The sequence below is a fragment of the Thalassophryne amazonica genome, chromosome 18 (genome assembly GCF_902500255.1).
Source record: "Thalassophryne amazonica chromosome 18, fThaAma1.1, whole genome shotgun sequence".
NCBI classification, from domain to species: domain Eukaryota; kingdom Metazoa; phylum Chordata; class Actinopteri; order Batrachoidiformes; family Batrachoididae; genus Thalassophryne; species Thalassophryne amazonica.
In genome coordinates this window covers 47,696,957-47,710,336 of record NC_047120.1, presented here as the reverse complement: position 1 = coordinate 47,710,336, position 13,380 = coordinate 47,696,957, and the positions used below count along the sequence as shown (strand labels likewise).

Here is a 13,380-nt window from a genome sequence, read left to right as displayed (position 1 = left end):
GTTTCAAGTTTTGGTTTGTTTGTTTGTTTTTTTTTATTGTAGTGACCATACAGATACGGCTATATGTTCAGCCCCAGTTGCACTGTGACGGAAGCATATGAGGAACTGGTTCTGTATGTTTGGTTAATTTTTGTCCAACAAAAATGATTTTCCTATCCGCAAAATTAATTCCTTGTCAGCTGATCGCCGTCAAGTTCGTCAGAACGTTTCGTGCATGTTCAACACTCTGAGCAGCAATCAGGCGGCAAGCTTTCCCACTGCCTGTACGTTTGCTTACCATTTTGATCTCTGGTGGTCTTTTATTTTTTCCTGTTGCTGTCTGACGGTTCATTCTGGCCTTCTGTTTGGCCAAAAGTCCAGCACTAGCAGAGAAAGGGCTGACACAGTAAGCACAGCTCCATGTCTTGAAGAAATGGACAGCTCTCTCTCTCTTTCTGTCTCTCTCAGTGAGGAGATGCGGTGTAGATGCTTGAGTGAGGAAACATGACATCATGCTTTCAGACCGCCAAACTCCACTCAAATGCAGCATATTTGTCTGTAATCTGGGAAAATCCTTCTGCTGAGAGCAGATCTCAGTGGAAATGTGACATCATTTGTCCATTAGTGCCCCAACTCTACAGGAGACTGACGAATTTGCCAATGGAGAAAATATTTAAATACGCAACTAATCCTTTTGCTCTGTTCCTCAGAGTGTGACACAGCCTTTAACTGTGAATGAACATGTTTTAATTTTGTTCTTATTCATGATGCTTTGCTTGTCTTAATGACTGACTTTGAAATTGTTCCCTCTGTAGTTTGTCTTTTGTTGTACTTTGTAATGTAATTACCGTATTTTCCGGACTATAAGTCGCACTTTTTTACATGTTTTGGCCGGGGGTGCGACCTATACTCCGGTGTGACTTATAAATGAAAAATATACCGGTAGGATCTCAATTAATTTACTGTAACAAAACAATTTTACGTGACAGAGTCGATCTATGTTTTAAAATGGCCACCGGAAAAGGAAATGCAATGCATCATGGGCACTGTAGTATGACGGCCATGCTATAGTTCACGCTGGTCGCGATAACCAATCAGAGAACAGAACTTTGGATGCGTATTCCTCACCTCACCCACAGCGTGTGAAGCTGACGAACACGGTGCTTGCTGTTATTCCGGCATGGCGAACAGAACAGCTTCAACCCTTGGATATCAATGTGAGCAGAGTGTTTAAGTTGACGCTGAGAGCTGCGTGGGAGCACCGGGTGAGCGACGGTGGAGGATTAGCGTGTGCACTTGGAAGGAGCTGGCGTCGATGATTGTGAAAAGCGTTTGAAGCAGACGAACATGGTGTTTATTCCGGGACGGCTAACAAGACAGCTTCAACCCTTGGATATCAGTGTGAGCAGAGTTGACGCTGAGAGCTGCATGGGAGCACTGAGCGACGGCGGAGGATTAGCGTCTGCACTTGGAAGGAGCTGGATCGACACCGCTGGGCGGTCATGAGCTGCGCAGGTAGGTGCTGCATGGTTCAGCTCGCAATGTGGTCCGCAAAATACAAACATATCCGTAGGTAAAATGCAGCTCACGAGAGGGCACTCGAGGCTTGTGTGACTGTTCCTGCGACTTCTGACTACCATAGAAAAATAAAAATTTTAACGTTACTGATAACATAACAAGACAACGGAGAAGGCCCGAAAAAATGCCACCAAAAAGAAAATCATACTCTGCAGATTACAAGTTGCGACTGGTGAAATATGCATCCGAAAACGGTAACCGTCACAATATTATCATCTGAACTTTTCATGTTAACATACCTGTATGTCCATGGGACTTATAGTCCAGTGGACCTTATTTATGGTTTATTTTTCTTTATAATGGATAAAGTGGCTGGTGCGACTTATACTCCGGTGCGACTTATTTATGGTTTATTTTTCTTTATAATGGATAAAGTGGCTGGTGCGACTTATACTCCGGTGCGACTTATAGTCCGGAAAATACGGTAGTAACAATTGTTTTGAAAGTGGTATACAAATAAAATTGTCATATTATTATGTTTCAACTCACATTTGTTTAAAAGGATTGTTTAAAAGCTAATTAAGAGGATTTTAAGTCAAACTCTGAGGAAATTTTGAGCTTTTGTGGGAGACAAGCAGAAGTTGGAGGCAACAAGGAGAAGGAGGCAGAAAGTTGAAATATCAATTTTAAAGAAACACTGAAAAGGTTGTCTGGTCTGTATTAATACATTGTGTAGTGGATCCGAATTAAAAAAAAAAAAAAAACCTCCCAAAAAGTTTGAAAATTGCATAAATGGTGAAATACTAAAACTAGAGTTACTAGTAAACTACAAAACTGAAGAAACCTGTGGTCTAGAATTAATGGTTAAATGTCAGGGCAGACATTTAGAGGTGGGCATAGCCAGGAAAGACAAAAAATGCAAGAAAGGCAGTGGTGGGCACAATTCCACCAGTCCGCTAACCACTAATTAGTGAAGTTAACTTTTCTGTTAGCTGATTAGCTTTTCAGCTAACTTTGAAAACCATCAGCAGACCAATTAACTTCCGCTAAATTTAGTTCTGATAATCTTTAGACCTGTAATATCTTTTTGTTGGCATAGTGAATGAAGCTTAACAGTTAAAAACATTTGTAAAGCCTGAAATCATACATTTTCATTGCTGTCTGTTACGTGTTTTGTAGCAGATAGACAGCTATGAGAGGTAGAGCTCAATGCTCTGCCAGCAAAGGATAGCTGGCTACCGGAGACAAGAGAAGAAAAAAGATCTTTTATTTTCACAGCCATACGGTCGTGCAGACGTGTTGGAGGAGTCATGCGCAGCAAGGCAGTTTTGACTTATGGTTAAAATTTTAAACAAACTAATTCCGGACAGGTTATCGTAATTAACATCACCACTGTTGTTTTTACAAAGAGAAAATATCAGATATATGTTTTACTTTTAATGTAATGCACTAATTTTGAAGTTTTTAGCATTTACAGAGATACATGTCTAAAGGCATTATGGGAAAATGGAGCTTCCTGTCATCAGTGGTTGGTCGGTTTATAAAAACCAACACACAAGTTACTGTAACGTGTGTGTTGGTTTTTACAAATAAATCTGTATATATGTCATATTTCTTTCTGATATTTAGTTGATATTTGCACTTTGTAAAAACAACAGAAGTGACCTTAATTACACTATGTAACACAATTTTTGTTCTTAGCTTCTAAGTGTTATATTTCAACTGCTTATGTCTAAAGTCTATGGAAAAATGACTACATTCAGCACAAACTTTGATTTTATTTTTTTTTACGCTCTAGAAAGTTCTAAAAGTTTCTTGAAATTTCTAGATAATTCTGGAAACTTCTAGAAAATTCTGGACAGTTCTAGCAGTTAAAGAATATTCTAGAAGACTACTCAGTAGTAGTGAAGGCGAATCGAGAATATTCTTGAAAACAGACAAATTTCAAAATATTGTCCTGATCACAGAAGCAAAGTTTCTGTGGAATAACAGCTATTTTCTATTTATTTAAGGCATAACAGGTTAGGAAAACACACTGTGTACCCAGGAACAAAACAAAAATAAAAATTTGTTACATAGTGATTACAACCCCTGGCAATAATTATGGAATCACCGGCCTCGGAGGATGTTCATTCAGTTGTTTAATTTTGTAGAAAAAAGCAGATCACAGACATGACACAAAACTAAAGTCTTTTCAAATGGCAACTTTCTGGCTTTAAGAAACACTATAAGAAATGAGGAAAAATAATTGTGGCAGTCAGTAACGGTTACTTTTTTAAACCAAGCAGAGGGAAAAAAACATGGAATCACTCAATTCTGAGGAAAAAATTATGGATTCACCCTGTAAATTTTCATCCCCACAACTAACACCTGCATCAAATCAGATCTGCTCGTTAGTCTGCATCTAAAAAGGAGTGATCACACCTTGGAGAGCTGTTGCACCAAGTGGACTGACATGAATCATGGCTCCAACATGAGAGATGTCAATTGAAACAAAGGAGAGGATTATCAAACTCTTAAAAGAGGGTAAATCATCACGCAATGTTGCAAAAGATGTTGGTTGTTCACAGTCAGCTGTGTCTAAACTCTGGACCAAATACAAACAACATGGGAAGGTTGTTAAAGGCAAACATACTGGTAGACCAAGGAAGACATTAAAGCGTCAAGACAGAAAACTTAAAGCAATATGTCTCAAAAATCGAAAATGCACAACAAAACAAATGAGGAACGAATGGGAGGAAACTGGAGTCAACGTCTGTGACCGAACTGTAAGAAACCGCCTAAAGGAAATGGGATTTACATACAGAAAAGCTAAACGAAAGCCATCATTAACACCTAAACAGAAAAAAACAAGGTTACAATGGGCTAAGGAAAAGCAATCGTGGACTGTGGATGACTGGATGAAAGTCATATTCAGTGATGAATCTCGAATCTGCATTGGGCAAGGTGATGATACTGGAACTTTTGTTTGGTGTCGTTCCAATGAGATTTATAAAGATGACTGCCTGAAGAGAACATGTAAATTTCCAGAGTCATTGATGATATGGGGCTGCATGTCAGGTAAAGGCACTGGGGCTGTCATTACATCATCAATAAATGCACAAGTTTACATTGATATTTTGAACACTTTTCTTATCCCATCAATTGAAGGGATGTTTGGGGATGATGAAATCATTTTTCAAGATGATAATGCATCTTGCCATAGAGCAAAAACTGAAAACATTCCTTGCAAAAAGACACATAGGGTCAATGCCATGGCCTGCAAATAGTCCGGATCTTAATCCAATTGAAAATCTTTGGTGGAAGTTGAAGAAAATGGTCCACGACAAGGCTCCAACCTGCAAAGCTGATCTGGCAACAGCAATCAGAGAAAGTTGGAGCCAGATTGATGAAGAGTACTGTTTGTCACTCATTAAGTCCATGCCTCAGATACTGCAAGCTGTTATAAAAGCCAGAGGTGGTGCAACAAAATACTAGTGATGTGTTGGAGCGTTCTTTTGTTTTTCATGATTCCATAATTTTTTCCTCAGAATTGAGTGAGTCCATATTTTTTCCCTCTGCTTGGTCTAAAAAAGTAACCGTTACTGACTGCCACAATTTTTTTCCTGATTTCTTATAGTGATTCTTGAAGCCAGAAAGTTGCCATTTGAAATGACTTTAGTTTTGTGTCATGTCTGTGATCTGCTTTTTTTCTGCAAAATTAAACAACTGAATGAACATCCTCCGAGGCCGGTGATTCCATAATTTTTGCCAGGGGTTGTATAACCTGTCCGGAGTTAGTTTGTTTCAAATTTTAACCATAAGTCAAAGCTTCCTTGCTGTGCATGACTCCTCCCACACGTCTGCACAACCAAATGGCTGTGAAAATAAATGATCTTTTTTCCTCTCTCTCTTTCCTTCCATTCTTTCTGGTCACCAGGTCTCTTTTGCTGAGAGAAGGCTGACCGTAGCCAGAAGCGCTGGCTCATTTGAATTTACTCAGAAGTATCAGTAGCTGCCAGTGTACTGGAGTCAATACTAAAAGCTATTGGTTTAGCTTTTAGCTGTAATTTCTGCAAAACATTTTTTCCTAGGTGGTTAGCGGTTTAGCTTTATAAAAGTTAACTTTTCAGTTAGCGGATTAACGGTTATCGAAGCTAACGTTTTGGTTAGCTGTGCCCACCACGGAAGAAAGATCATTGTCGGCCAGACTGAGACATGTACTCTAATAAGTGCCATTCTACTTTGCGGCTCTATCAAACCAAAAGATTCCCAAAAGCTCTGTAAACACATATGATCGACAAGCCTGAGTTTGAGAATTGTCATTTAATAGTTTTATATTTATAAGGTACCCAACTGACTAAAAATTTTACAATGTGCACAATTTAAGAACAAGCATAATGAAGCAAGGGCATACAGTACATTCTTGTGTATGTGCATGCACCCAAACACACGCACAAACAGCCGCACTGCATCTTTCATTTTTGGTTGCTGACAGGTGTCATCCATCATGCGGTCTGTCCATTACTGGTTCCATATGTTGAATGCTGGCCATAATGAATAGACACATCTGTGACACCATGACCCAGCCCTGCAGTGTTTGGGATGGCTTTATTTGCTCCCTGTCAACAGCTGCTGACATCTTGAACACTAAAAGCAATGTCCATCAAGAGGGCTTTAAAGAGACCAAAGATTGAATAAATGGGCATGACGGCTGTTATTTTTTATTCTTCCACCAGCTGGAGGGTCGGCGGAAGAGCTGCTACTAACCAAGGCAACGAGATCACTGTTGAGCAGAGTCAGAAGTAGGATGTTAAATGTGCTGAAATGGGTGTGAGAGATAATTTGAGTCCTGCAACCCTTCTGTGTCTTGTTTCCTGTCTGGGAATACAGTTGTGCTTAAAAGTTTACATACCCTGGCAGAATCTTTTTTTTTTTTGGCCATTTTAAGAGAATATGAATAACACAGCAACTTTTTTCCCCACTCATGGTTAGTGGTTGTGTGAAGCCATTTACTGTCAAACGGAAAACCACTAAGGGGCCTTGGGCAAGGTCCTTAATCCCCAAATTGCTCCCGGTGTGTAGTGAGTGCCTTGCATGGCAGCACCCTGACATTGGTGTGTGAGTGTGGTTGTATGAATGGGTGAATGTGAGGCATAATTGTTAAGCACTTTGAGCATCTGATGCAGATGGAAAAGCGCTATATAAATGCAGTCCATTTACCATTTTAACAAATTGTGTTTACTCTTTTTAAATCATAATGACAAGTCCACCTGGGGTAAATTCAGTTGATTGGACTTGATTTGGAAAGACACACACCTGTCATACATATCAGGTCCCACAGTTGACAGTGCATGCCAGAACACAAACCAAGCATGAAGTCAGAGGAATTGTCTGTAGACCTCTGAGACAGGATTCTCTCAAGGCACAAATCTGGGGAAGGGTACAGAAACATTTCTGCTGCTTTGAAGGTCCCAATAAGCACAGTGGTCTCCATCATCTGCAAATGGAAGTAGTTTGGATCCATCAGGACTCTTTCTAGAGCTGGACGCCCGTCTAAACTGAGTGATTGGGGAGAAGGACCTTACAAAATTCTCTGGTCTGATAAGGCAAAGACTGAACTCTTTTTTGTGAATACCAGGCATCACGTTTGGAGGAAACCAGGCACCATCCCTACAGTGCAGCATGGTGGTGGCAGCATCATGCTGTGGGGATGTTTTTCAGCGGCAGGAACTGGGAGACTAGTCAGGATTGAGGGATAGATGAATGCAGCAATGTACAGAGACATCCTGGATGAAAACCTGCTCCAGAGTGCTCTTGAACTCAGACTGGGGCAACGATTCATTTTTCAGCAGGACAATGACCCTAAGCACACAGCAAAGATATCAAAGGAGTGCTTTCAGGACAACTGTGAATGTCCTCGAGTGGTTCAGCCAGGGCCCAGACGTGAATCCGATTTAACATCTCTGGCGATATCTGAAAATGGCTGCACCAATGCTCCCCTCCCAGCCTGATGGCTTCATATGTGCTGCAAAGAGGAATGGACAAAACCACCCAAAGACAGGTGCACCAAGCTTGTGGAATCATATTCAAGAATACTTGAGGCTGTAACTGCTGCCACAGGTGCAGCAAAGGGTGTGAATACTTATGTACATGTAATTTCTTTTTCATTTTTAGTAAATTTGCAAAAAAAAAAAAAAAAAACATTTTTCATGTTGTCATTATGGGATGTTGTGAGTCGAATTTTGAGGGGAAAAATTATTTGTTCCATTTTGGAATAAGACTATAACATAAAATGTGGCAAACGTGAAACACTGTGAATACTTTCCAGATGCACTGTATGTACTTATACACTCACATGATTGATTCATTGGTGTGATCATCATCACTGGCATCCGTCGGTCATGACTGGTCATGGATTTGCGCCTTGAGAGGCACTATCAGTTGGCACTGGAACAGCACCTGTTGTAGCTGTGCAAGCCAACGTGGGAATGACAGTCCCTGCCACAGAGGCAGCACTTAAACGTAGTGTCTGTGGTTGGAGCTTGTCGGCTGCTTTTACATTTTGCTCTTTGTTCCTCTGCCAGAAGCTGTAGTTACTTTTCCCCCATGTGTAGATTGTGGCTCAGTTCCTGTCTCCAGTTGGAGGGATCTTTGGCAAGGTCTTCCCATCCATTGAAGTCCATGTTGAGGACGGCACTGGGCTCTCTTGCATGTTGCAAGCTCACCATACAGCAGGTCCTTGGGAATCCTGCACTCTTGTGGACATGTCCTAGTCATGGAAGGCGGCACTGACGTAACAGAGTGAAGATGCTGTTCAAGTACCTCATTGTTTGTCACACGATCTGTCCATTTGATGGCCAGAATCTGCCTCAGGTTGTGCATGTGGAAGGTATTGAGCCTCCTTTCTTGCCTCGAGTACAGAGTCCGCGACTCACTGCCATATAAGAGGGCACTGAGAACGCAGGCACTGGTGTGACATTCCCTAATATATTTGTATGAAATTAATAACTGGGTGTCGCAAAGTTAAAAATATATATATATTAATACTGGGCTGTTCACTGCAAAAACTGATATCGAAGAAAGTAAAAAAAAAAGACTTGTTTAAAGAAAATTTGACTTAATTTTTGTCTCAATAGAAAAATAATCTTGTCAAGCATTTTTTACATAAGCAAAAATGTCTTATTTTGGGAAAATGTATCTCACTTTTTCTGAATACATTTTTCCAGCTAATATCAAGCTGTTTTTAACCAGTAACAATTAAAGACAATGGATTTCAAATCATTCACGCAAAGGAACAAGATTGTTTTCCTTATTTTAAGACAGAAGCTAATCTTAAAATAAGAATTCTGTCTACAACCCCTGGCAAAAATTATGGAATCACCGGCCTTGGAGGATGTTCATTCAGTTGTTTAATTTTGTAGAAAAAAAGCAGATCACAGACATGACACAAAACTAAAGTCATTTCAAATGGCATGGCATGATTCCATAATTATTGCCAGGGGTTGTAGTTTCAAGGCACATTTTGATTATTCAGTGCCCAGACATTTTGCTTGTGTTGAGAATTCTAACCAAGTAAATTTTTCTTACCACACCGGCAAATTTTTTTTGCTTAATACAAGACAGTCTGGTTAGATTTCAGATTATTTGGCTTATTTTGAGAGGCACCGCTATTGCAGTGTTGATGCTATTCTGGCATCCGTCCTCTTTGATGTCAACATATGCTTCAAAGCTAAATGATGCCAGATGTTGACCAATTAACCTTTATAAAAGAGAATTAGGCTTGTTCACAAGGTTCACCTCCAGCTGCTGCAAAGTCAGAAGACTGTGCTTAAGCATATAGTTTGTATTCGATTTAAAACCATAAATATTGTCTTACACAATACTCTCCTTAATGGGCTCCGGAACTACAACAATGCAATAAAGAGAGGAAATTAAAACAGATATATCCCACTTACAAGTATCTAATACTGAGCTATATAGTAGTTTCCCTACACATTCAGATAAATATGCAGTTTTTAAGTACCTTCTGAAAAACGAGCAGCTTTGTCTTTCTCCTCTTCTGCTCTTTACATTGCCCTTCACAACACCATAATGCACTGTAAGCACCACTCAGCGCACTAATAGCTAATGCAGTGCCCTCTTTGCTGGTTGCCACAGAGAATTTACTCCCCTCTGCAGCAGGTGACACGGTGCTGGTACTGCTCAGGAAACAGTCCATCTGAGGATGTAGCAGCTCTCCACAGTGATTTGAGGTACACTTTATTCCCATGTGCCATCAAGTGCTTTTGCCCTTGAAACCGGGTTTTTTTTTTTCTTCCAAATTATCTCCAAATTGAGGAGAAAATGTAGAAGCAACAGAATAGAAATAAGAAATGAACCAGAATGCAATTAGGCTAGTCAAAAAAGAAAAAATTGAATTATTTTAATAACTGCCAAGGTGATGGTCTAGTGGTTAAGGCATTGGGCTTGAGACCAGAAGATCCTCAATTCTAATCCCAGCCTAAGGGCCTTTGGGCAATGTCTTTAATCCTCCCTTGCTCCTGGTGTGTAGTGAGCACCTTGTATGGCAGCACCCTCACATCAGGGTGAATGTGAGGCATTATTGTAAAGCGCTTTGAGCATCTGATGCAGATGGAAAAGTGCTATATAAATGCAGTCCATTTACCATGACAAAATGGAGATGATAATAATTAAAAAATAGTAATAATAATAATAATGGGTTTTAATCAGTTTGCACTGAATTCAAAGCCCATATGACGATTTTCCAATTATATATGGAGATGCCTCAAGGAGGCCACCCGGAGTAATATTTGTGAGAATTCAACATGTAGACCCACACCAGAGTCGCTGTGGTGACCCAGAGAAAACTGAAGAAGCCAGAAGAAATTCGTTTTTCGTTATGGTAAAGTGGGGTTTGATACTGACGCTTGTCCAACTTTCCAGGACATATAGGAAAGTAATTCAGACAACAGGAGGTTGTCTTTTACGTTGTCTGAATTGCGAAGGAGCACAAATTTGTCATTCACAGTAGCCAAATTGCTTATTTTTGCTACATTAGCAACAAATAACACATTAACGCATGAGGAATCTGAGTGTTTGGGTTTGGGATTGTCCTGTACCAAAAGTAATATCCAGGCTTTTAACAACTTCCTGGACTCAGCCATCAGAAGTGTAACTGTATGCGGCAAAAGTGTTTGTCAAGATGTTCACTTATCTCAGCAGTAACGTTCAGGTTGTTGGGTTTTGAGAACGAGAGATGCCTGGGAACAGCTTATGTAGTCATGAGGTCACTGAACAGAAGTGTTTGTCAATGCCGATATCTTTGCAGGAGAACGAAGGTCCAAGTCTTTAGGGTCCGGGTGCTGCTTTACTGTATGGCTGTAAGACTTGTGTACTAACCAGTGACCTAAGGTGACAAGTGGCTGTCCTTGGTACTAGGTCTCTTCTGAGGATCCTTGGGTACAAGTGGAATGACTTTGTGTCAAACAAGCAGTTGCTTTGGGATGCTAAGATGAAGAATACCACTTGCATTTTGAGGGAACATGAGCCTAGACATTTTGGCCATGTTTGTTTCTCTATGCGTGATCCAGCACACACATGCTCAATTACTGAGGACCCCAGTGACTGGAGAAGGCCAAAGGCATGCCCACATTTCACCTGGCTGTGGCAGGTACAGTGAGGAAAATAAGTATTTGAACACTCTGCAATTTTGCAAGTTCCCCCACTTAGAAATCATGGAGGGGTCTGAAATTTTCATCTTTATTTATTTATTTGTATTTTACTGCTGCAAATAAGTATTTGAACACCTACCAACCAGCAAGAATTCTGGCTCATACAGACCTGTTAATTTTTCTTTAAGAAGCCCTCTTATTCTGCACTCTTTACCTGTATTAACTGCACCTGTCTGAACTTGTTACCTGCATAAAAGACACCTGTTCACACAATCAATCACACTCCAACCTGTCCACCAAAGCCAAGACCAAAGAGCTGTCTAAGGACACCAGGGACAAAACTGTAGACCTGCACAAGGCTGGGATGGACTACAGGACAACAGGCAAGCAGCTTGGTAGAAGACAACAACTGTTATGATTATTTATTAGAAAGTGGAAGAAACACAAGATGACTGTCAATCTCCCTCGGTCTGGGATTCCATGCAAGATCCCACTTTGTGGGGTAAGGATGATTCTGAGAAAGCTCAGAACTACACAGGAGGCCCTGGTCAATGACCTGAAGAGAGCTGGAACCACAGTCACAAAGATTACATTAGTAAAACATGATGCTGTCATGATTTAAAATTCTGTAGGGCAGCAAGGTCCCCTGCTCAAGCCAGCACATGTCCAGGCCCGTTTTAAGTTCACCAGTGACCATCTGGATGATCCAGAGGAGGCATGGGAGAAGGTCATGTGGTCAGATGAGACCAGAATAGAGCTTTTTGGAATCAACTCTACTTACCATGTTTAACCCCAAGAAAACCATCCCAACTGTGAAGCATGGGGGTTGAAACATCATACTCTGGGGGTGCTCTTCTGCAAAGGGGACAGGACGACTGCACCGTATTGAAGGGAGGATGGATGGGGTCATGTATTGCAAGATTTTGGCAAACAACCTTCTTCCCTCAGTAAGAGCATTGAAGATGGGTCATGGCTGGGTCTTCCAGCATGACAATGACCCCAAACACACAGCCAGGGCAACTAAGGAGGGGCTCCGTAAGAAGCATTTCAAGGTCCTGGAGTGGCCTGGCCAGTCTCCAGACCTGAACTCAATAGAAAATCTTTGGAGGGAGCTGAAACTCCAAACCTGAAAGATCTAGAGAAGATCTGTATGGAGGAGTGGACCAAAATTCCTGCTGCAGTGTGTACAAAACTGGTGAAAAACTACAGGAAATGTTTGACCTCTGTAATTGCAAACAAAGGCTACTGTACCAAATATTAACATTGATTTTCACAGGTGTTCAAATACTTATTTGCAGCAGTAACATACAAATAAATTATTAAAAAAATCATACATTGTCATTTCCGGATTTTTTTTTTAGATTATGTCTTTCACAGTGGACATGCACCTAAGACGAAAATTTCAGACCCCTCCATGATTTCTAAGTGGGAGAACTTGCAAAATCGCAGGGTGTTCAAATACTTATTTTCCTCACTGTTGATGGTTATTTTACAGATGTTGGGATTTACCATTTATCTGCCTGGGTGGTTCCTATCTTGGACAAAAGGCATTTCTGTGGTGTGGTGGATGCGACGAAGTGTGGCACCAGGGTATAGTAAGACTTGACCTGATTAACTCATAAATTCGGCAATACAAATGACAGCATTGTACTTGTCAGTTATACCTCGTAACGATACAGCTTCATGGTTAACATTCTTGTGGAATCATTGGAATGCTCCTCCAGCGGATGTAAGTGAAAAACACAAACAGTAATGCAGATATAAAACTACTGATGGCATGTTGTTTGAGAGATGGATTTTAGCCTGAGCATTTGATATTAACAAACATTATGCAACAAAAACCAGGAAGTTGTGACGGCAAGATGACGCCATTTGGACACTTCAATGACCCTCTTAGCCTAATGCGTCATCAAAAGCTTCATTACTTGAAGACTGATTTAACAACTGAGAGACTACTGACATCTACAGCCCAAATCATGTACCAAACACATACTATGATATTACAAGACAGAGGTCACAATCTCAATTTCAGTGAACATGCAACACCAAACAATACTGACATTATTTACGAGCAATAAGATATATTCAACTGACTGCAGATCAGTACATTTTTCATAATCACTGAGAATTAGATTATGTTAATTAAAGATACGTGTGGATGTCATGCCACTTGCGCAAATTCATTTACCCACCTTTGTAGAACAAGTAAAGGAAAAATGTTCTGCCACAA

At 40.5% G+C, this 13,380-nt stretch overlaps 1 protein-coding gene across 2 annotated transcripts in view; it reads right to left on the bottom strand.

Moving 5' to 3' along the window:
• atrnl1b (attractin-like 1b) overlaps nt 1–13,380 on the bottom strand; it is a 157,187-nt gene that overhangs the window by 11,445 nt on the left and 132,362 nt on the right. The gene's annotated exons all lie outside the window — the stretch shown is intronic.